The sequence below is a fragment of the Manacus candei genome, unplaced genomic scaffold (assembly GCF_025592945.1).
Source record: "Manacus candei isolate 608988 ecotype Guabito, Panama unplaced genomic scaffold, ASM2559294v1 h1tg000048l, whole genome shotgun sequence".
In the NCBI taxonomy this organism is placed as follows: domain Eukaryota; kingdom Metazoa; phylum Chordata; class Aves; order Passeriformes; family Pipridae; genus Manacus; species Manacus candei.
This window is the reverse complement of record NW_026138096.1, coordinates 12606478-12632007: the sequence shown is the minus strand read 5'-3', so window position 1 is coordinate 12632007 and position 25530 is coordinate 12606478.

The window sequence follows — 25530 nt, the reverse complement described above, 5'->3', positions numbered from 1 at the left end:
AGCGCAAGAGACCATCGCAGGAATGATCCCACCGCATCCTCTCCCAGCTCTTTGTTCCATTCCCGGCGGCCGCAGCCGCCAGCGCTGTCCCTCGGCCACCGGGATGCGCCCGTGGAGCCTCGTTGCTGACACACAGTCACGGGATGGTTTGGGTTGGAAGGGATCTTAAAGACCATTTACTTCCAACACCTCTGCCGTGGGCAGGGATACCTTTTACTAGCCCAGGTTGCTCCAAGCCCCGTCCAACCCGGCCTTGGACACCTCCAGGGATGGAGCAGCCACGGCTTCTCCGGGCAACCTGTGCCAGGGCCTCTCCACCCTCACAGGGAAGAATTTCTTCCAAACATCCAATCTAACCCTCCTCTCTTTCAATTTGGAGCCGTTCCCCTTGTCCTGTCGCCGCACGCTGCTGCAAATGGTCCCTCTCCATCTTTCCTGCGCCTCCCCTCGCTCTCCCCGCGCACATCGCGCATCGCCCCTCTCCGGGGCCGCTTCCCGCGGTCCCACAGCGCCCGTGCCCCGCCGCTCAGCCCCCCCACACCCTCCCCATCCGCCGCAGCCCTCCCGTTCCCACACTCACGGCCCCGGCGCCGGGATCGGGAGCGGGTCCGTCTCTCCCTCGCTCCCTCGCTGGGCGGCAGCGCCCGCCGGCGCAGGCGCGCTGCCGCCGCCTCCTCCCCCCGCGGCGCTGGCGGGGCGGCCGCGGCTCCGCTCAGAGCCGGGCGAGCGCGGCTCGGGCCGGGGCGGGACGAGGGAGCGGCGGACGGGGCGAGGGAGGCGGGGACCGCGCTCGGGAGCCGCGCCGCACACCCGGCCCGTCAGTGACCGGCGCTGCTGGGGAGGAGGAGGAGGAGGAGGAGGAGGTGGTGGTGGAGGAGGCGGCGGCGGCGGCGAGAGATTCTCCCACCCCCACCCACCGAGCTGAGGTGAGGCCAGGGCAAAGCATCCTCCTTTCTTCCCCTCATCCCTTCCTCGCTTTCATCCTTCCTCCCCCCCTCCCGACCTCCTTCCTCCCATCCTTCTTTCCTTATCCTCCTTCCCCCTTATCTCGCCTTCCCCTCATCCTTCCCTGCGCTTCCTGGTCCTCCTTTCCTTTCTTCTCTCCTTAGCCACCTTTCTCCACTCCTCCCCATCCCCCAGGCTCCCTCTCCCCGTGCCCACATTTCGCACCCTCCAGATATAATAATCCTGCCTTTCCCCCCCTACACCCCTCCCTCCCCCCCGCTTTTCCTTTTTTTAAACGCAATTTTAATTCTCGCTCAGTGGAAGAGGGAGAGAGACGGAGTCGGTCACAGAGATAATCCCCCCTCCTGTAAAGAATGGATTTGAATTAATGGTCATTTTGTGGTGTCTGTATTATGGGAAGAGGGGGGATTATATTTAGGGAAGAAAAGAGAGGGTCAAAGGTGTGCTGCTTCACTTATTCATCTATTTACCCACCATCACTTCGAGGTGAAACCTGGCTCCGTATTATCTCAAGTCTTTTTTTTTTATTTTTTGGTATTGTTTAAAATTATCCTCCTTTCTTCAGGCGTCAGAGGTTTCTTCCTCCCTTTTATCCGTCCCCCGTGCGTCCCTGTGATTTACGGTCGCTGCTGCTCCGATTGTGTGACCGGGAGCCGGCGGGGAAGGGGCGCGGGGGGCGGTGGGGAGGGGGCTGCGGGCGCCTCCTCCATCCATCCATCCCTTCCCCGCAGGCCTCTTCCAGGGGCTAAGACCTTCCCAACCACCCGCTGCCCATCCCACCCAGGAATCCATCCTGAGCGGTGCCAGCTCCCACCAAAGGATGTGCTCCGGTGGCAAGGAGTGAAAGTTTAAAGCGTGGCTTTGTCTCTCCGTGGATGGCGAGGAGCTGCGTGGATGTCGGCGATGGCCAAAGTGTCTCTTGGCGTGGCTTCTGGAGTGGAAGAAGTTTTGCTCAGACATGGTGGTGGTGGGGATTTGGGGCTTTCCCTGGCTGCCGTGCCCACTTGGGAACTGGCGTTGTGGATGCATGTGCTTAGGGGAGCGTCCACACGCGGGGGGTTTGGGAGAGAAACTTTTCCATCTTTACGATGGGGGTGCAGCGTGAGGAGAAGGCAGCAGGCACTTGCCTCTCTGCAGGCTGGAGGGGTGAATGCACTCCCTCGCGTGTGATGCCTGGCTTCTTTTTAGGTGATGCTCTGTCAGTTGGTGGTTGTATTTCTCTCCCGTGCAATGGCAGAGCATTTATTTCATTGTGAGCGTGTTTCGGACGATTTCAGCCTTTTTGAGCTTCCGTTTGCTGAATTCGAAGTTAGTTTGTGCTTTGCCAGGATAGATGTGTTTCACCCCCCCCCCGTTATTTTAGAAATCTATAGATACCACAGCAGCCAATGCTACAGCAAAACGATGAGCCTGAATATTTAACAAGAATGCTATATATCATCTTGGCATGTATCCCCAAAAAATGTTAATTCTGTGAACTTGTCCAGATTGCAGTGAATGCTCTGTGTTTGGGAGTATGAGGTAGATAAGGAGCATAAATAGGGGCAGCTCAAATGATGCTGCTGATGCAAACACCAGATTTTCCAGGCTCTGTGGTTTGTTACGATGCTGCTGGTTTTCCTCTTTACCTGTAGTGCCTATGACTGATATAATGCATCGTATCAGGCTTTTTATACTCCAGGTCAAACAGAATTCTTTCTGGAGGAGAAAAAGTACTGACCTGAAGGGTGAAGTTCTGCACTCAATTGTGTAAATGCTTGTTTACAGAAATACCACCTCAGCTGGGTACAAGATAGCTGTAATTCCATTAATGGGCTCTGCTGATGACAGAAACCTCCACAGGAAAGCTCCAGTGTCACTTGAGCCCTCACATGGAAATACAACTGTAATTCATGCAGGTTTTCTGAAAGCTCTTTTAATATTAATGTTGAGCGTGCATGGTACAACCGAAGTGCCTTTGAAGCCCTGAAAACCAAGAATATTTGTAGACTGAGTCTTTAGAGCCAGAGGAAGCAATTAGGTCTTCTGCTCTGACCCCTTGACTGTTGTAGTCAGTTGGATTTTATCCAGTTACTTTTAAATGCAATAACTTGCATTTGGCTGAAACGTGTTTTCCAGAAAAAATGGAGTTTTGATCGGAAGGCTGTAAGAGGTGGAGAATCTGCTGTTTATTAAGTTATTTGGCTTCAGCTTCCAGTCACTGGCTACTGATGTGCCTTTCTCCACTATGCTAAAGAACTCCAAGTATTTTCTTACCGTGGAAGTATTTATCAGCTGTAACCCAGTATTCCCTCTCTTCTCTACTTGAAAAAGCAAGTGAACTAAAATTCTTTAAATTTGTCACTGCATGCATTTTCCTCAAAACTCAGTTTCTGGGGATTTTTTTTTTTTTTTCCAGAGCCACTTTTTCAGCATTTTTGTGAAAAGAGGAGCGTGCCAACACCTTGTCTCAGGAGTGTTTTGTGAGTTTAACTATTACCCCTCTAGTGTTACTCTGCTGTTTCTACATCACATATACATATTCAACCTTCATTTGCAGCCCTGCATTTTGATGTCCTTTTCTCTGGGTACTCTCACTGTGGCAAACCCTTTGCAGGACTGATTCTTTCCACAAGAGTTCATCATTCCATAGACTGGCGTGTGTTTCTTAATAGTGGCTTTATAACTTTGTAGCTGGCTTTTTTATATAATGTTTTGTTTCTAGAGTTAATTGAATATACCCACCACTCCTGATGGCTTTTTGTAACTGATTTATCTCTGTCAATTTACACTTGTGCAAATCATGTCACTATTGATCGTGTAGGCTTGCAAATGAAAAGGTGTTTTGTGATAGTGGCTCCACCTTTGGGGAACTCCATGTTACTCTGAGTTATGTTGTGATGAGTTCTTCTCAAAAGCTGTGTGTTTGTTTTTTTTTTTCTTTTGAGATGTCACTTAACCAGTTCTTCACCAGTTTAATTGGTGCTGTTTTGCTGTCAGGCTTTCATGGAATACTGCATCAAGTGCCAGAGAAGTTTATACACACAGACATGTATTTTTGCCAGTTGGAGGTATGAGTTGTATCAAAGAATAAAACCACATTCATTTTAGAAAATCAATTTTCATTATTTTACTTCCCAGAGCTCTGGTGTATTAGTACCCCATGTAATTTTTCTTACATTTCTGTTTTGTTCAGGACTGACATAGTTCTAACCTTCTTATAGCTGCAACCACTGTCTCACTGAGTCTTTTAGAGCATGGCTGTAACATAAGTGTTCATTCAGACTTCTGCAATTTCCCCGGGATTTTCAGAATTCCTAAAAATTCATGTCAGTGGGAGAGACGTCTTGGAGACTTCTGAGAGAGCTTTTCTATGGTGACCTTTGGTTTTGCTACCAAAAGTTTATTGTAAAATAATGTTGTTTTAGCGTTGTACTTGTAGTGGGATGATAATTAATATTCTCACGAGGTACCAGCAAATCCTCCCACTTCCTTACAAATGCAGAATTCCTTGTCGAATATATTTGCCCTTGTGCACTGTTAGTGAAGCTCAGAGTCCCTGTTTAACAGCACACCTTTGTGAGGACTAAGATTTCTTTGTCCCCACAATTCCCCCTCCCCTTGTATTTTTCCTGTTGCCAAGAAATGTCATCATCCTCACCTATCAGTTTTTTACACCTACTGTTTCAAAAAGTTTGGAATTTGCTATCCCATAACACTTTTCTTCCTATTACATATGACTTCTTACTTGTAATTGCAGCATTTATTGAAATCTGTTTTGTGGCTAAACTGTGGTAGTTATGACTATGCCTTCCAGGTATTACACGCTGTCTGAACACACGAGTATGAGATTCTTTGTTTTTTCTGTGTACAATGACAGAACCACAACATTTATTACGTTTCAGATGAGTAGGCTTTCCTTTCAGTGTAGCATGTTTCAGGGCTTGGCTAAAGAAAGTGAAACTCTTTATTTATTTGCTCCATAGTTTGTCCATAGGTGGTACAAGGTGTAGGAATACTTTGAGTTGAGATATAATACTAAATGGTTGTGGAAAGATGAAGGGCAATTATACAGAAATAATAACAGAATCACTGGTTTGGGTTGGATGGGACCTTAAAGACCATCCAGTTCCATGGGCAGGGGCACCTGCCACTACCCCAGGTTGCTCCAAGACCCATCCAGCCTTGCCTTGGACACTTCCAGGAATCCAGGGGCAGCCACAGCTTCTCTGGGCAACCTGTGCCAGGCCCTCACCTCACAATAAAGGATAAGTAAATAAATAGTACAATATACAGCTGGAAATAAGAAGGGCAGCACACAGAAATAAAGAGTAACATCACTAACCTGATAGTGATTTCTGATAGGAATTACAGTGGCATGCTTAGGACATAACTTGATTGGAGTCTTTGTGGCTCAGGTTTCTGGGAATTGTTCCCTTAAAGCTGATTTGAGGTAAGATGCAAGAAGAAGCTACAAAAAGAGCAGAATTGGAAGGGAGGGTGAAAGTGCCGAAAAGGAAGTTGTGTTTCAGAGCCAATTCCTGACTGAGATAAACTTGTTTATTTCCTATAAACACCACAACTGCTACACGTGTTAGGAGACAGTGTGCCAGCTGACCAGGGAGAGCGTTCCACAGGCACAGCTTCCATCCCTGCAGGCTGCAGGGAGCAGAAGCAGCTGAGACTCATTCCTTGTGGAGCTCCAGTATTGATGGGTGAGATCCTCCATGTGGATCAACAACACCTGGACCTGACTGGGATCAAACTGATTCTGAGTCTGGCACGCCTTGAGCAGTGGTGGAAACTAAAAAGACTGAAGTGTTTAAGAGTGCTGTAACAAAGCTGAAGAAATGATAACAAAGAACAGACATTAGGTTTTTGTCTATTAAAAGAAATGGCTGTTAAGTAAGTTAACAACAGTGTACAGTTCTGGTGCCCTCAGTGTAAGGAGGACATGGACCTGTTGGAGCTTTCTCCAGACTTTTCCAGAGGAGGACCAAGAAGTTGATAAGGGAACTAAAGCATCTTCCCCATGGAGACTGGCTGAGAACACTGGAGGTGTTCAACCTGGAGAGGAGAAGTTTATGTGGAGACCTCACAGCACCTTCCAGTGCCCAAGGGGCCTATGGGGAGGCTGGAGAGGGACTCTTCATCAGGAACTGTAGAGATAGGACAAAGAGTAATGGGATTGAATTGGAAGAGAGGAAATTTAGGTGAATATGTGTAAGAAATTGTTCCCTGTGAGGGTGGTGAGGCCCTGGCACAGGTTACCCAGAGAAGCTGTGGCTGCCCTATCCCTGGAAGTGTCCAAGACCAGGTTGGATGGGTCTTGGAGCAGCCTGGGAAGGTGTCCCTGCCCATGGCAGGGGGGTGGAACTGGATGGTCTTTAAGGTTCCTTCCAACCCAGAGCATTCCATGATTCTGTTATATGATTCTATATTATCCTTGTATTCCAGCTTCTTATTGTCTTACAGGAATTTATAATACATTTAAGTATATCTCAGAGTGATGAAACTATTGTGTGGAGTCTTTGGTTGGGCAGGCTCAGCACTCTAGAGATGTAAATGAATTTGGTATCAGGTTTCTGGATAAAAGCTCCACATCGCAGGTTTCTCAGTGTTTCCTCAACATCCTACGTGAGCCTCTGAGAGAGCAGTGATGTCTGTTTGCAAACAGCGTTTGTATACAAACAGGCGTTCTTGAAAGTTTACAAACATTAGGGTGGGTTGGAGTCAAATTTACATGACAAAAGATCGGCTGCTCGAGGACATTAAATTGTTGTTACCATCACTTACCAGTACAGTTGGTTCAAAGGCAGGGTTTTCATGCTCCTCGTGTTTAGAGTACTTTTTTTTTTTTTGACGTGGAACAAGCAGGTGAATCTTAAAATTCCCAGCAAAATCAAAATTCCTTCCCCTGGTGGAACTCTCCGCACTCCCCTCCACCCCCACCGTATACATTTTATGTTTCAAATATCTTGTGCTGTCATCAGACAAAGCATCTTGGCTTCGTAGGGAGCAGGAGGGAAGCTTTTCCATAGTTTTTCCTCGGTTGTGTTAAGAAAACACACCTTTCTTTAAAGTACTTTAACTGCTGAATCAGCGTTTTCTGATAGCAAGGCTTTTTTTTTTTTTTCCTTTGGAGTATTTTTTGTCTAGCAGTGCTTTTCACCCCTTGCATTAGCATTCTGGTACAGAAAACAGGGGAGAAATGTTTTCAACATTGCTGCAGAGAACTGCCCAAGTTTTCAGGCTTCTTAAGTGATGAGAATTATTCAGTTAAGTGAAGCTGAATCCTGTAACAATAAGAACATCTCACAGGGTTTGCATTTGAGAGGTAAGAATAAATGCTAGATTTTTCAGTTATTCAAAAGAATTTCTGTGTTTGGAGTATTTGAAAGATATTTTTATAGATGTTCCAATCTGCTGTTATCTCTGGTGTTTTAAGTAATTATTATGTGACATTTCTTTTTCCTGTGGACTTGTCCTTTTCTTTGAAGCTGTGTATTTTAAAAGCAAGCATATGTTACAATATGCTTAATCTAGACAAGAATATTAAAACAGAAGACAATTTGAATGTAAGTGGAGCTGGAATTCAGAACACTCTCTTCTGAGCAGAAAGTGGAAGTGGTTTCAGCCAGGGGAGGCTCCCACTTGCCCAGGTGACTTCTGCAAATGGGGCTTAAGCTTTTGAGTTACTTAAAGCTTCTAAATGGATTAATTACTTGGCCCTTGTCTACAACTAATCAACCTTAATTTTTAATACTCTGTTATTTACTAACAAAAGCCACCCCTCTGTATTCCATTGAATGTGCCTTTATGGAAATTCTCCATTAAAGCCCATTCAGCACAGCAGGGGCAGCTGAATCTCTCAGTTCTCTGAGTTGTGCTTATAAAGAAAGGGTCAGTTGGAAATATTTCTTATGTTTTAAATAAAGAGACTGTGTCCATCCTGTGCAGAGCTGAGAAAACCACTTTTGTCAGTTCTCTAAATCTTTTCAAACATCAAAAGTAACTCCAAGAGGCTTCTTCCTAGAGATTTAACTTTCAAGTTAGATTATGGAGAAAAACACTAAAACAATGGAATAAAATTTTAGTAAGCATTGGATCTATTTCTATTGCAGTATCATCGTGTCAGGAGCAATAGTTGTGTCCTTTCCAGAGGAACCCCATTAACAAACATGAATAAAATCTTTCTAAAAGAGGCATAAAAATTATTTGCAAACAAAACTCGCTCAAACTGTCTGAGGCAGATGTTTTTATCTGATTAGATTTTTTTTTCTCCTTTGCTGCCTCTAGAAAAGCATTTTGTTGTTTGCTTCTTGGTATAGTGAGATTTCCTCTTTCAAGCTGTTGTGTAAATTTGCATCAGTTTGGAGACTTTTGTAAATAAATAGTTTTAAGTAAGTGAACGAATACAAATTGATAGAGAATGGGTGTGATGTTCTCTGTCATTAAATACTAACTTTCTAGACTATTTATTGAATGGTCTTTCCTTCTGATAAAAAATATGACCAGCTGTGATAATTTACTCGTAGTTAATTATTCATGGTATTTATTGAGAAACTTTGAATATAGGACCCAAATACTCTTTTTTTCCCCTACATCTCTGTAAAAAATCGTATGATGAAAATCAATCCTTTTCCCAAAATAGAAAAGGATTGATTTCTAACTTTTTGTATTGGGACAGAATATTTAAGTAAAATTAATTGTGTCATCTGTGCTTGGTTTTCACAGAGGATTTATCAAAATGCTTCTTAAATGGTTATCCCATGGTTACATATGTTGATTGATTAGATTACAAAAGACTCTTCAGCCTCTCAAGGAAAGGTATAAAATAGATAACAACTAAAATTTGAAGTGAGAAAAATCTAGGTAAGTGGGAGAATAGTTCTTCCATTTGTAAAATATAGGAAAGGTGGTTGATTTAATTCTTGCAATTAAAATCCACAGGTGATTCTTTAAAATGAAGTTACAGAGTGGCAAAGAAACAACTGCCATACAAGTACCATTTGTTATCCTTTTTTTCTCCTTAATGGGGTCAGAGTGAGGGAGATTCATATATTTTTATTGCAGCACATGAACTCCTTTCTAGTTCTTACACAGATAGTCCTGAGTGCTCACTATAATCAAGTCAGAAATGCAAATTCAGAATTACAGCTGCTTAGTCTAATTTTAAACGTATCTATTATCTCTGTAATCTCCATTCCCAGTGCTCAGATGCCACACAGAAATACTTCTAAGGAAAAGAAATTGTCAGGAAGCCCATGAATGAAGGAGGATGAGGCAGTGGAGGGATAGAATTGGAATAAATACGCTCCAACAAATATTCTGGTTGTCTGGGAGCCCTGGGCAGAGACTACAGAGAGGTGACCCTTGTCTTTGGGTCAGCTGCCTGTGCTTTCCCTAAAATTCAAGCCTGTTTCAATCAGCTGATAAAGTGTTGTGGACTTTTGGCCTTGCTAAATGTTGTTACTGGGTCACATCTGACATCCAGCAAGAACAGGAACATGAGAAAAAAAGAAAAAGAAATGAGAAAAACTGTTGCTATCTTATGATTCAGCTCTACCTGCGTGGCTTAGGGAGAATTCTGTGCATGGCTAAGGCAGCAAACTGAACCCCTGGATGCTCTAATTTGCTCTTGCACACTAATTGCATCCTTGAACAAAGTTTTTTTTCTTTTATACTCAGATTCTAATCCTTGCATTCAGGTCTGAGCCCAGGAGATAGTGGGTCAATGCAGGTGAATGTTTGTGTGCCTCAGACCTTATATGCATTTTATCACTCCCCTGTATGCTTTCCTCATCTTCTAAATAACTTAAATGCATTTCCAGAGCACTTTCTACAGCCATATAAATACTTTATGTCTTTGTTTGTTCTAATTCTGTATTTACCCATCAACTGTATTTTGTTTACAAATTCAGCCTAAGAACTAGAAAATGTCTGGGCTATCTGTGTTCAGTATTTACCTTCACTTGGCAGGGTAAGAAATAACATTTTGTTATTGTTTTTAATTATATTTAATATATTTCATTATAATTTCCTTAATGTGATCAGGGAAACTATCACCTTGCTCCTTGCAGAGTCTTTTTGGAATGCCAGCCAGAGGTATAGTATGGTCCCAGGTGATCTCAAATGCTGCAGCACAACCTAATTTGCATGACAGAGTGGTATAGAAGCATACATTTTGTGCAAACATAGCCAAAAAGCCTTCAGAATTAATGTCTTGAAGTAGTTGAGAAAGCTGAGTGACTGTAGTAGCCATGGTAACTTTTTTCCTCTTGCTTTTAAGTAGAAACCTCGCTGATTATGAGGCTTCATGTGAGCCTTAAGCTGGGGAAAACTACAAATTTGGTGGCAGCAAAAGAGAAAATCACAAATAACTGGACAGATTCAACACATGGGGGGCAGTGGATTGGATACAGAAATAGTAGGCTTGCACACACATTTAGGTCGAGAGCTGTAATTATGACATAAATGCTCTTTCTGAGGCTCCACACTCCAATTTCTCCTTGTTTGCTCGAGTTTTAGGACTGTTTTGGCTTGACATGTGCTGGAGTTGCAGGTACCCTTTAGCTCAGGTGCTGCCAGACACTGACTTTGGGCTGACAGATCCTTGCAAGCTTGATTTCATCCTAAGGGTGGAATCAGCTTAACTTTATTTTAATTGTTTTATGGCTTTTGGGTTCATGGGAATGATGCTGAGATGCACTGACAACATGAGTGTGTTCAGGTCTCCTGTCATCTTAATGAGTTTATTTTTGCTGGGTGGTTGACAGTCAGCCAAAAGAAACCAGAAAAAAAAAAAATTACATAGCCCTAGAACAGCTTCTTGGCTGGTTTTCCATAAAAAGATCAGTCAGGAAGAAGGGGAAACACTATAGATAAATATTTTGAATATTTCCTTTTCTTTTTTTTTTAAATCAGTTTTCCATGATGGTGTAAAAATTGGGATCTCTCATTTTTTTGCTCTCTCTGCTTTTTCACTCTCACGCGTTGGAGGTGGTGTGAGGTCCAGTCCGTTGCCCTGATATCCAGAAGAAAGGTTTGTCCTACCCTAAGGATGCTGCAGGATTTGTGATGTCTAAAGCCTTTCCTGATCAACCTCTGGGGAGATAATCCACAGTAATTAAATATTTCTTGAAAGAGGGCGAGAGTGAGATGGACTGTGATGATGAGGACAGGGGTGGATCAGAGCAATCAGTGCTTGGTTACACAGAAGGAGCAGCTTCTGAGGAAGGACTGAAAATCACAATTCCCCAGGGAAATGCCATAAGAAGTTTATCAAAGGCAAGTGCTGGATCCTGTACCTGGAACAGGACAACCCTGGAGAGACTGAGGAATGAGACCTGCGAGTCCTGGTCAAGGGCAAGCTGAATATGAGTCAGCAACACCCTCAGGCACATGGTGGGATTTTTGGGGTTGTCCTGTGCAGGGCCAGGACTTGGACTCAAAGATCCATGTGGGTCCTTTCCAGCTCAGGATATTCTATGAAAGAAGACATGGGAGTTTAAACATTTCATATGTGCTTGAAATTAGTGATGTGGGTTGGACAGTTTTTATCTCCAAAATTTGGAGTGACCTCATCCACTCCCCTCTTGGCTGTGCTGGTTTGGATGTTTCTCTTTCTTTGCTGTTCTTCATTAAGAAGTTCTTTTTTGTTGGGGTGATAGCAAGATCCTGTGAGTGAAGAAAGAATTTTGAAAGCACTCCTTAAAAAATGTATTTTTAATGATTTCCACCTGGCTTTAATTAGAAATTGCTAAAGATGCTCAGAATGGAGGTCACCTCTTGGCCATTACAGCTCAGGTGTAGGGAATACAGGCAAAGTGTAGCTGCTGAGGGACACAGGGATGCACAGGAAGACTTAACAGCTTGAAGTACTTGGAGATCCTTTAATGAAGAGGAAAATATGTAAATACAAAAAAAAAAAAGGCATTGTGTTTGACCAGACAAACCTCCTTTATGCATTCAAATAAAAATAAAGCACTCATATTGAATCTTAGCTCTGGTCCCCACATAATCCTCCTTTTGCAGTAAATTCAGTGCCTCGAATGTGAAATATGCTTCTCCAATTTCAAGAAATGTACAAAACATGAGGAACACTTCACAAGGACTGAGGAGAAAGATTTATTTTACTGGGAGCCTCTTCCAGCGTTACAGATGGTTTCTGGCTGTCTGGTCTAAGGGGCTGGTTTGGGTATTCAGATTATGCAAGATTAAATCCTTGATCCTTTGAAATTAATTACAGAATTTTCATCAGTGTTACAGAGCTCTTACCCAACACTTTTGGAGCTGTTTCTGCCTTTGGCACTGGACTTGTGTCTGTGTCTCCTGAGTGTAGCAGGAGCCAGTCCTGTGTGCTCTTGCAGTGATCGATAAATTGCTTAAATCTCTGGAAAATTCAAATGCCTCTCTGTGTTACCTTCTAGACTGTTGTCAGTACTGATTGTGTCTGTTACCATGCTACAGAAAGCAAATGATTTATGTGAGCAGGATTTTTTTTTACCATTTTAACATTAAGGAAAAAAAAAAAGTAGCAGTAAGTGTCCAATAGATCAGCTCTTCTTTGCATCTGATTCCTCAGTTGCTGTAAATAAACAATACCTGCTGCTCAATCCTTCATTTTAATGAGCTGGTTTTTTTGTTGTTGTTTTGATCTAAAGGCTGCTTTTCCTCAGAAGTGAGAAATGTTATATTGGGCCAGTTGAGGAAAACATTGCAGGTGAATTCAGTTCCCTAAGCATGGTGGAAACACCTTACAGTCTTCAGCTTTGCTCTTCTGTGAGGTCACAGGTTTCCAGAATGTCCTCTGCCATATCCATCCCTGCTGGTTTTCTTCTGTGCAGCATCCTGGGTTCATCTCAGTGCCAAAACCAACCCCAAACATACCAGCACTGGGTTACTTGATGAGTTTAACTGTATTTCTCCCAAAACGTGGGTGGGATGGTGCCCTGGCAGGAACCACAGCTCAGAGTTAGTCTTCGGTGTGGCAAAGTACATGAAATAATGATAAAATTTGGTGGGAGTCCTGACATTTTGGAGATATTTTGGCTTAGTGGAAATAGAATTACAGATGTTGTCTTAGATGATGTGTATTATAGGCGTGTGTATGTCATAGGCAGAATACTCTGTATGATGAATCTAAATTAATTGTGGGTCTGTGTTTCCAAACAAATTAGAAGATGAGTTGCAAGGTATGTCAAGGGCAGTGATCACAGTCAGTGTGTTAGAAAGGTTTCATTATTTGTTTCTCCAAGGAAATTTTGGTGTCTGAAGAACAACTCTTGAGTTTTTTCACTTTTGGATCCCACTAAATAAAATAGAAGGATTTGATGGAGGTGTGTGATCACTTCAGATTTCTTCTGTCACAAATGATGTGCAGTCTTTGCACGTGTTTAATCACCATCAAAGAAGGTGTTGGGTTTTTAGCCATATTTATCAAGGTTCTCTCATTTCAAAATGGAAAGCAAAAGACTCACTACTGCTTTCTGCTGGAAGGTGTCCCTGCCCATGGCAGGGAGTTGGAACCAGATGGTCTTTAAGGTCCCTTCCAATGCAAACCACTCTGTGATTCTATGATTTTATTTCTTTTAAAGGAAGTGTTTTGTTGTCATTCCTAAAATTCAGCCCAAACTTCAGTCTGAGAAGTGTATGTCCATCTATTTCTAAATAATTTAGTGCAAATGATGTGTTGGCAGTATTTTTAAAGTTACGACCATTTGAATGAGTTAAAATTGAGTTTTGCACAATACTGTGAAAAAAATGAAAAATTAAAAGCCTTATTTTTTGTTATAATAAATTATGTGTCCTTCAGGTGATTTCCAGGTATCTTATGTGTTAAGGTAAGGAACGCTTCCCCTGCTGAACTCTTTTTTTGCTGTTAGGTTCTTAAGCCAAAGGAAAAAACAGTTTTCAAGAGCTGTATTTCTGTGAAAATTGTTATGAAATGCCATTCACTGTAGTGAGGCCTCAGTAAAATGTAATCTATTATTCCCTGTGTTTTATTTCAAGACTGTGGGGAGATGTGTCTTTTGCTCCACACTCGCTCAGAGTTGCTGCAGTCCAACGTTTGCTGTCCTGTTGCTATTTTCGTTCCTGCTTTTTGTGGTGAAGGCTTGTGATTTCATTAACAGCTATTTTAAAACCTGAGCAACCTGACAGAGGGCTAAATAGAGCATAATTCTGTTTCCCATGTAGATAAGCAGAGCAACACATGAATAAAGATCAGCTTGGCCTCCCCTCCACGCTTCACAGGCCTCCCGCGTGGCTTTGGGAGCCTTGGGGAAATGGGCCATGTTATCTTCAATTTTAGAAATAATTAACATTAGTTTAATCCAAAGTGCATTTCTAGATTAGTTTGTGAATTATAATAGTTGTGGTTCTTAATATTTTCTTCTTTTGTTGTTGTTTTTGTCTGTATTTCTGGCAATAGGAGAGTGGGATCTTACCCCATTAGCCACCTTCCTTCAGTGGGAAGCCACGCACTGAGCGAGGGAGTTTAAACAATTTTCCCAGACTTTGCACTTGTGTTAGGTTGTGATAACCCTTGAAACCCAAACTTGTTATCTTATATGTTAACTCCACCTATGGCTTCCAGAAGTCATCTTTGTCACACACGGCATCACAGCACAGGGCCTTGTTTGTCCTTTGGATTAAGGAACAGTGATTAAATTACACATGGTTTCGTGATCCTTATTTTTCCAGCCTGAAGGATGGTGTGGTGACCTTATGTTGACACTACAGAGAATGTGGGCTTTGTTAATGAATTCGAGACCTGCCCCTGAAGTTTCAACCAGAGGCACTTGTCCCTACAACACTAGCTTTGTTTTTTGGGGTTATCACTGTGACATCTGTCCTGTTGCTACATGAGGTGCCATGTGGTAACACTTATTCTCCTTGTATTCATTTGATGTGATTTGCTTAATATAAGAAAACAAGCCCGTGCTACATTTATTTTTAAGTGAAGAGAAAAAAATTACTTTCTCTGGAAGGACGACAATGAGCTGTTTATTACCACAAGCTGTGCGTTTTATTTTCTTTTACTTAGAAAGCAGTGATTTGTCTGAGTTTTTGGAGTGGTTTTTAAGTGAATAATGATATAAGAGCCTTCTTACTTGAGGCTTCTTATAAATGCAGTTATTTATATGAGGAAAAATTGTTCAAGCGTGGATTATTTATGCGGAGGAGAAAACTGGCTCTGGATTGATGTAATTTTTCTTTCCCATCTGCTTTGAACGACTTTGTTGTCTCTGTGCAGTAAGTGCTCGCTTGCAACTTTGTTTTAGACACTTAGGAGCTCCTGGTACTATTTTCCTTAATAAAATGAACGGATTCAAACATCACCTTTTGTTCTTCAAGGCAAACTTTGTTCTCTCATGGCTTCAAAGAAGTGTCGTGGCCTTTCCCCTTTCATTTTAGGCAGCCCTGGTTTCATCGTGCACTTAAAAAGTAGAACTGAGATTTTGGTTTTTTCTCTTGGTCTGGTGGTATTGGTCTGTTTGGTTTTTTTTTCTTAATTTTTGATGTTTTTCTTTCTTCCACAACAGCTGAGAGATGGATGAGAAGAGTAATTGCACTTTGCCCCCCGCCCCCTTTTGATTTCACTTTTAATACCAGTTCCCTCCTAAGATGGTCCAGTCTGGGCTCAGCCTCCTGAGTGAACTATGATGTCAGTCCACTCTGTTTAGCCACCAGATTATTTCAATATTGGTAATTCTGCCACTGGGAATGTGCACTTACAGGCAAAAAGAGCATCCAAGCAGCTTTCCTAAAGCATTGTTAATTGTTGACAGTAAAGAAAAATGGGGAGGATTTTATACCAATAAAGATCTTTCCTACCTACAGCCAAGAATGACCTAATTTTATTTTTTTTTTTAGGTACACCAGCAGGATGTATCTGTAAACAGTTTCTAAGCAACAGCTCCCTGTCCTCTAGAAAGAATGTCACATTTTATCTGGGTTTTACAGCCCTTCTGCCCAAATCTGTGCCCTGATTAGGGAGAGGTTGGAGGAGCCTTGTCAGCAGTGATAGTTCTCCTCTGTTCTAGTACTACCAACCACCTACAGCTCACTGAGGTGTTGGAAATTAAATCACTGTCTCCTTTGTTGTTGGTTTCCCAACAGCTTTGCTGTCTCAGTCCAGCACTGAATTATTTCTGTGCAGCTTCATAAACATTCTGTAATGATCAAAGAACCCCTATTTCTACTTCCATTTAAATCCAAGAGGTGACAAAACAGAAAAAAATTGAATAATTATTATTTTTTTTAATGATTACATGGTTTGAACTGGTTTCAAGGCAGAAACTGAGTTTTCCCCACAACACAATAGAGACTCCACAGGTCTCTATTTTCACCAAGACTGTCTCAGACTGGAGTAATTCAGAGGTAAAGAAGATGAGACCCTTTTGCTATCAGATTTTCATTACCTGGGAGCAAGCAGCTCAGGTGACCAGTTTTCTGAGACTTACCTGCATTAAGCACTGTCAAATAATTTGCATCTAGAGGTCAAGCTCTAGTAACTACCTAAGAAAGAGAGAGAACCTTTTCCATGGTAATATAGTTGTGTATGGGGGCCAAAGGGAAGAGAGAGAGCAATCTCACTGAATGTTGTACACTTTTGTGACCAATTTTAAACATGTTATTTGAAAATGGCAAACATTTTCTTTTAGCCAAAGATCTGCATAAGATGAAGTACAGAAAAGGAATTTTCAGAGGGATTTTTGTTTGTTTTGGTTTGCTAATCCCATCCTTGGAAGTGTTCAAGGCCAGGTTGGACGGGGCTTGGAGCAACCTGGTCTAGTGGAAGGTGTCCCTGCCCATGGCAGAGGGGTGGAATGGGATGGTCTTTAAGGTCCCTTCCAAAACTAACCATTCCATGATTCTATGATACTACCAGAATCTTTTAAAGAATGTTAACCAGGGGTCTGTGGAGATGAAGAAATTGTTTCAGGCTATTGGAACATAAAATGAGTCATAAATGTCAGGTTCTGTATCTTGCCTATGATCTTCCATATCTTACCTTAGCTGAGACTGCTTTTGAGGTGGGAGATCTTGTAGGAAACAGGTTTTGCATCAAAGGACACTGGAATAGAATAGATATACAAACTCATTTAGTAAGAGGTGGGGAAGAGTCAGCTGGAACCTCTCTTCCATTATATTCCAAGCAAAGCAGCCTTCAAGAAAATATGTTGGAGGTTGCTTACAGAAAAAGCTTGAATTTTGTCATAGTAATTCCATGCTCCCATTTATGAGTTGTTTTTACCAACTCTGTGAACCAGCAGAAGTAAACTTTCAGTTTATTGGAAGATTTGGGAGGAAGAAGAGTAGCCTCATCAGGTACCAGAGGATGGAAGGACCTACAGAAGTGTATTCATCATTTTACTTGTTTGTTTTTAATTTGCTGTCTCTTATCTGCTACTGTTAAATACTATTTCAGTTTGAAAAATGGTCTTACTGCTTTTATGAACAATGCCCAGAGAGAGAGGCTGTGGGTGTTGGAATCACATTTGAGTCATGGTAATGATTGATAATATAGGATGTAGCTGATGGCCTGATTTAAGGGAATTGTAGAGTTTATTTCTTTCCTAGAAGAGGTAAAATGATAGGTCTTTGTGTGCTTTTGAGAAAAACAGAGATCTCTGTATATGTTTCCTCTGCTCTTGCGAGAAACTGTCTTGTTTCTTACAACTGCCTTTGATTTCAAATCAAAGGAAATAAGAGATTTTGGCTACATACAGAACGGGGAGTGAAAAAAGTAATGGAGACATTTTTCTGACTTGCATTAAGAAATAAAACTGAGCAGAAGGAATTATGATTTCTGAAAGAGGTTTTAGATGCTGTTACGTGCAAGTGGAAAGCACAACAAGAAAGGCAGTTTAAAAATACCTGTGTGTTTAAAACCTGACATTAAAGTCAAAAAATCTGGAGTTAGAAGACAGATGAAACATGAGCTTTTGAAGAACTTTTTATGAAAAGGGCAATAAAAATAAGATTTGTGATGTTCTTACTTTTTAGGGGCTGCTATGGTGGCTTCCTGTCAAATACCATAAAACCAGACTGGGAGTAAATTCCATTTTTTTACTGTGTTCAGCATTCTCGCCTTCTCCATTACATTATGACCAAGAGTTATAAAATCGTTATAAAATTCTGATTCCAAGTAAGCTTTTGGGGCTTTGTGCATTTCTGTTCATTTCTAAGGTAAAGGAAATTGTAATCCCAGTCAATCTTTATCAATAATTGCTTGATATTTCCCTCTAGGTTTGGGCCAAAATTACTTAATGATTTCTCTTCCATGTAATAATAATTCCTTATTATTATTATTTCTCTGTTATTCTGCAAGACATGAATAAATCCCACTGAAAAAATGTCTCTGTTACTAAATATTCCACTGTATATTAAATATTCTTTTCTGTACAAGCCAAATTCTTCCACCTTTGTAAGCTCTTCGTTTAAAAAAAAAACACCTTCCTTTTTCCTGAGCAAACTATTGTAGCTTTTTTTCCTGCATATATTAACAAGATATTTGAAGATTGAAGGGAGTGAACATGCAGTGAGTCATCTTGTGTCGAGAATAAAACCTGATACATTTGTGAATGAAATCCAGCTTTGTGAAGTGGAGCATGTAGGATGCTATTATTGTTTTCTGAGGGATTTTTTTTTTTTTTGTATATATATTTTTGCTTTTAACAGATGTGTGAGTTAGGAAAGCTTTAATTAGACTTGGGAAGTGCTGTTACACATTTGTAAATCTGCAAATGTTGGGATGAATTAAATTTAGTACAACTTTACTGTGACAAGGAATATCTGCCTGAGGTGTAGTGAATAATTTTTGGAGGTGGCTCCATTGACATTATTTAAGGAACTTCTGTTCCTAAACCTAAACACAAATACTGAGATGCCTGAAAAGTTTGAAGTGAACTGAGTGCCAAAAGCTTGATGAAGTTCTGTGACTATTACGTACCTTGTGTTAGAACAGGTGCAGGATTTTAGCAGAAATCTTGGTTGATCTGATGACACCTATGAAATGCCAAAGTCTGTCCAACTCCAACTGTGTGTTGCACAAAAATTCTGCAGCTCAGAAATTATTAAGCATGGTGATTACAGGCAAAGTTAATAATAGAATCTGTTCTTCTTTCTGTAAGGGTAGGTGAAACCAAAGAGGACACGTATGGCTGGATTCATCCCTGGATATTCCATCCTGGCTTTGAAGAACCAGCTGTTTATGGACTTCCTGAGTCTCAGGGGAGCAACTGGACAATAGTTTTTAATTGAGGAGAGGCACGACATTGTTTCATAACTTCTCTTGTTAATGTTCCCTTTGTCTCTGAAACGTCCTGCTGCAGTTGGTTCCCCAGTTCTGAGGGGAAAAGTGTTCCCTACTTGATACTTAGAAACCTGATGACTGAAGAATTTGAGGTGCATCTAAGTTCTTGTAGCAGAGGAAGTATTTTGAGTTCTGTTGACCTCTGTGCCATCTGCCTTCACGTAGAATCATGGAATAGTTTGGGTTGGAAGGGACCTTAAAGATCATCCAGTTCCATCCCCTGCCACAGGCAGGGACACCTTCCACTAGACCAGGTTTCTCCAAGCCCTGTCCAACCTGGCCTTGAACAACTTCCAGGGATGGGGCATATTTTAAATCACAGCTATTCTCTCTGATTCATATTGAAAGTTGAATAATGAGGTGTGTTTAGACCCTCTTCATATGGGGAACATTCAGTGCCTCTGATCATGGAGACTTCATAGATACATGTTCTAGTTCTACCAGACCTTTGTGGAGGTGGAAGGACACATGGCATTAAGGATGGAGATGTGCAATAGATTTAAATGGTGACATACAAGTATTCCCTCCCCGCCCTCTTTTGCTGAACAAAGCTGTGCAGAACTACTGGTTTTCAGAGGGCTTCCAACTGTGACTCCATTTTACATGTGGAGTTGCTTTTTCCCATGTTTTTCCCATGTTCTCCATATTATGGAGTGGTGAAAAAATGCATTTTCGTCAGCTGCTTTTGCCCCTGGTCACTGAGCTCGATAAAATCTGCAAGATTGAACAGTGAGATTTATGCTGGAGTATTCTGCTTTAATTATTTTGCTTTCTTTATCCTTAAAAATAGTCACTTTACTCTTCACCTCCTTCTTTTCCAAGTGGCAGCAGGAATTCTTTCTGGGGACTAATGATACCATACAGGTTATCTATTGAAGTTGTGAGGTTGTACTTTACCTTCCAGAAAGCTCAGAATCCAGTTAGATAAATGAGTTAACTGTTTTAGTAGGCAATGCAGTTACATTGCATGGACTGAAGTTCTGCAGTGAAGTAGGAAGAGCTGACTGAGGATGAGGCAGAATTTGTCTGCTTTACAGAACTTTACTGAACTGTGTCAGGGATCACAGAGGAGAAAAACTCTTGGTTTTGAACAAGCTTGGGACTAAAACTACTGCTGTGGAAAACATCTGAAACAGTGATCACAGACACTTTGGTTCAAAGCCTTGTAGGAGGTGGGGGAAAAAGCCAAATTCACTATGGTAGTGTTTTATCTCCAAAAAGAACTACACATAGAGGGAGACGTGATTAAAAGGCAATTAAAAAGAACACTTTGGGATTTTGTTCTTAAGAAACTTCATGGCATCATTTAAGTTGGAAAAGACCTAGGAGATCATCAAGTCCTTCTGTTTCAAGGCAGTAAGAAGAATAAATAATACTCATTAAAACAGAAGATGAAGGAAAGGCAGTGAGGACTCAGGACAGCAGAGAAAGCTATTTTTAGATAAGAGAATATTTTTTAAAAGGTATCATAATGTGCAAGTATTCAATGCCCAAAATGTTATAAGGGAGGCCAAAAATAATTCTGCAAAAACGTTCAAGACGGGAAAACCAATTATGAGTCTTTTTTCAAACCCTTTGGAAGCAGGAACTGTTCCAGAGTTTGACAGCCAGTGGGAAAGCGAGGTAGGAAAGGTGGAGTCTGAGAGGACGAGGCCCAGCAGAAAATCCAAAGAGAGTCTGTATATCCTTGTTACCTGTGGAACAGCTCCGGAAGGATGTTCACAGGGAACCTTGCAGGGAACGTGTGTGAGACTGAAGTGTTAATTAAAGGTGCTCTAGAGGAAACAGAGACAATGACTGGTACGGTGTCACTAAAATGGAATTGTTTTTTTAGCTCACTGTGGATTGGTTTCATTAATGTTTGGTCTCACGCTTGTTCTCTGTGCCTCAGATACAACAACTCCCCTAAGGGTCAGGTTTCATAGCACTGAGAGCACTGATTAGTTTTATCCTGTATAATTCCTGGATTGACATTGTCTTTTTTTTTTTTTTGCCAAGTTTTAGGAATGCGTAATGTATTACTTTGTTTGAAAAGGTATATAAGATAAGGTGCCAGTTTCACCTTGTGTTTTGTTTGGTTATTTGGTTTTTTGTTTAAATCCTTTTATTTTCCATCATAATGCTCTACAAGAACTCTTTGTATTCCATTGAGGTGCCTGTAATAGTTTATTTACCTGGTGGCCTGAAAAGTTTCATTGCCATTTTCCAGTTTATCTGGGTTCCTTTGTTTTCTTAATCTTCACAGAGATTATTTTTTCAGAGACACTGATCAAAGATTCACTATCAAGATGGAAACTGTTTATGAAAAGTTCCTCTGTGGAGAAATTAATCTGACATTGGTTAAATTGCCTTTTTTGAAGGACTGGCACTTCATTGTCACCTGTTTACTTCTTGCATTTCCTTTAGCCTGCAAATACCAGTCATTTGTTAATTAATCCCATCAGAGTTTGCAGGGTTTTTGTATTTATGGAGGAATTGACTTCATGTTTTAATGTGAGTAAAACAGAAAATGCATTTTAAGTCTTTCTGTCTTTCTTTCTCCTCAACTGAGGGGATTTTTAGCTCCAGTAAGACTCATCTTGTCAGACTGCAGAGATGTTTTGAAGACTGAAAAACAGATTAGATAAGTTGGCTTCCTCTGTGGTCAGGGCACACAGTGATGGTAATTGCTTGGACAGATTGCAAACAATTCAAAATACAACTCTGCAGTTACTGTGCCTTTTTGTCCTGGATTTGCTCTTCAATATCTCCATATCTATATATTTTTTCCTAGGTTGGTATTATTCCCTTCTGTGTTGCTTCTCCAGATTCTTCTCAGATCCATTAGTGGTGATACCAGTTTCCTTTTGAGAATTGCACCATAGCATCAATGAAAAAATGCTTTTGACTCTAAAATGTCCTTTCAATGAACCTCATGTAATTAAGTTGGATTTTTTTTAATTTTTATTTTCGTAATAATTTTGAAACAGCCACTTACTGAACTTGGTGCAGAACCAAAAGCATCTCAGATCTCTGTCATCTGACCATATGGATGGTGGCTGTTACTTTCCCAGATGAATGAATTTTGAGGATTCTCAGTGGAACTGTACAGCCTGTATCCGTGTGTGTCTCCTGGTTCAAAAAGTACAGTTGTAGAGTGATGGATATTTTAAGGATCAAGCACTGTTCCTCAGACCTCTTTATGTAAGAGACAGAAAAATCCCACATTCAAATTCTACTTCTCTTACTGGCATATGGATTTTTCCGAATTTTAGGGGTCAGCCAGGTTTTTTTCCCCCTGGGGAGTTGAGACAAAACCAAGCAAGTTGAGCGACTCCTGTGTGTTTGTCTCATACCCTGTTGCTCTCTCCTTCCCAAGAGCAGAGATTTATATCTGGAAAGCCAAATATTTTCCCTCTACCATTTCCTAGTGTGCTTTCCCAAGACAAGTACTGTCCTGCTTCTGGTACAAATGGATACAATCGGGGCAGTTTCTAATCCAGATTTCTTTGAAGTCCATGGGGTGTCCTGAGCATCCTCTTCCAGGCTCAGCAGAGGGGATGTTTGAACAGCTTTCTGAGCGTACCAGGCTTCCCATCAGCTCTACAAAGTTGCTGTACTTCCTTCAGCTCTTTAAAATTCATGTGCTCCCAGCTCCTTAATGACTGTTTTTTCTCTGCTCTCTCTGTGTTTGTGGTTCTTTCACCTTCAGTCAATAATAGGAAATCCTGTGCCTGTAGTACCCAGATGTCAGTCATTACGCTAAAGTCTTCCTTCAAATGAGTTGTTTTCAAAGGAGAAGAAAATGATTCTTTATAAATATATTTAACAAAATCACGCTGCTCATTGAGTTTTTGCAGGTTTGCCTGGGGGTGGGAATAAAAACATGATCAGTTTAAGCATGGCATCACTTCTTTTTTCAGCAGTACTGTAAAAAGCGTATTAAGGTTTTCATTACAGTCTTTCCATTTTCAGAGGTTTATATCACCTGCTAATTTACTCATTATATTAGAACATTATATGGAAGGTCCATGTTGAACTAATCAGATTTCATTTGCAGAAAAATCCTTCCCAAACAGCCTTTCTGCCTGCTCAGGAAGGCAGGGGGTTTGCAAAAATTGTGCTAAGATTTCCAGACCCTTTTGTTCAGCGGGAAGGAAATGCCAGATTGGGTTCTCCATATCATGATTCAAGAGCTCCCTTGTCTTCTGTTCCCATGTTTCATCCCATCCCACATCTTTTGCCATATGAGAAGATGATCAGGGATCTGGAGCCCCTCTGCTGTGGAGACAGTCTGGGAAAGTTAGGAGTGTTCAGTGTGGAGAAGAAAAGGCTCTGGGAAGCCCCTTCCAGTGCCTAAAAGGTCTCCAAGAGAGCTGGAAAGACACTTTGGACAAGGGCCTGGAGTGACAGGACAAGGGAGAATGGCTTCACACTGCCAGAGGGAAGGGTTAGATGGGTTATTGGGAAGAAATTCTTCCCTGTGAGGGCATTGATGCCCTGGCACAGGTTGCCCAGAGAAGCTGTGGCTGCTCCATCCCTGGAAGTGTCCAAGGCCAGGTTGGACAGGGCTTTGGGCAACCTGGGCTAGTGGAAGGTGTCTCTGCCCATGGCAGGGAGTTGGAACTGGATGGTCTTTAAAGTCCCTTCCAATCCAAACCAGTCTGTGATTCTGTGAACATTATGTCAGCACTTCCAGATTGAATTTCTATTTAAAAAAAAAAAAAAGATAAGGGGGAAACGAGAACTTAACCTTGTTGTTGTTATGCACACGGGGGTAGTGATGGTTTTGATGATAGTTTTTAGGGTTCTGTGAAGGGGAAGGGGAGGCTGGGTTTCATATATTTTAGTACCTTTGATTTTGAATCTCGGGCAAAGATCCCACTCTGTTTGTGCCAAGTGCTGTGTAAATACCTGGCAAAACCAAACTCAGCCTCTCTGTTCCAAATGAAAGCTGGATTTAGACAGATGGAGAGTACAAACACAGGCTGAGTGAGAATCAATCACCAAAGTAAGGCTTGGAGACAGCAATCCATTCCAGTCCCAACCACTTGAGTTTCCTCACATGGTGCAGCCAGAGGAGGTTGAATGAAAGCACCGAGGAACCAGATCTTTGCAAGAGTTTCCTTGCAGGTGTCCAGTGCAGCTTTTGAGAAAGTGCAACATTACCTGTGTAACAATTTAGTCAGCTGCTTTATGGGATGTTTAAAGCTGAAGTCAATGTCCTGTTGCAAAAAGCTTATTTTCAGTAATTCTTTAGCTCCAGGGCTCAGTCAAGCAGCTGCTGTTGTTTCTCACTCTGCCAACTCCTGAGCTGTGCTCTATTGTTTGTGCACAGCCGATCTATTCTAAATTAACTTTCATTTTAAAAATACTTATTTCAAAACTGGTTTTTTTTCCCTTTTTTGTTTCATCGGTTCATTGTGCACCTGAACAAGTACTTGTGTGAGCAGAACTCGGAGCAGAGCACGGGGATGGGAAGAAGGGGTGAGGAACAGGTGGGTGCTGCTGAAACCTTCGGTGCTGCAGGAGGAAAGGCTCATTAAACTGCAGCCCAGTAGGTGTGTGAGTGAAGTTTTGAAAAGCTTTCAAAGTGAAGGTGAGCAGTGTGATGCAGGGAGGTGATTCAGTTAGTGGAAGAAGTTTGAGAAAGCACTGACTTCACAAAAACCTGAAGTATCTTTGTAATAGTTTTCTGAGTGCATGTGATGGAATAAGATTGCTGCTAGCAGAGAGCACAGACGGCGAGGAACAGGAGGATAACATCAAGAAGAGGAGGGGAGGAAGTATAGCTTTGGGCATATGGATGAATCAGAATGTCTTAAGAGTAATATCTGGAAGATATAGGTGTAGGTTGGATTGGACAACAAAAGAGGAAACCCAAAAATAGCACCTGTATAATAGGAGAGAGAGAGAATAATTTCATTTGGACTGTGGGTGTGATTATCCAGGCACAAGGTAGAGAAGCCACATGACTTCCTTCTGTACCTCTCGAGTTTCTTGGTAACAGAAATGCTCTCAAATCTTGAGTATCCAACCTGAATGCAGCATGGCAGTTCTGTGGCTTTTCATATGACCTTTCAAACCTTTCAGTCATTCCTTTCCACTCTCTTTAGAAGTAGCTTGGTTTCCTTTCTTGATACTTTTTCTTTTTTTTCCCTTTTTTTTTTGTATTGCAGCAGTTTTCCTGAATGATCCGAATTTACCAAATCATTCACATTTTGTGGCCGAACTATTTTCAGTGTTCTCTTTATCTTTGTGGTGTTTGCAGCTTTTATCAC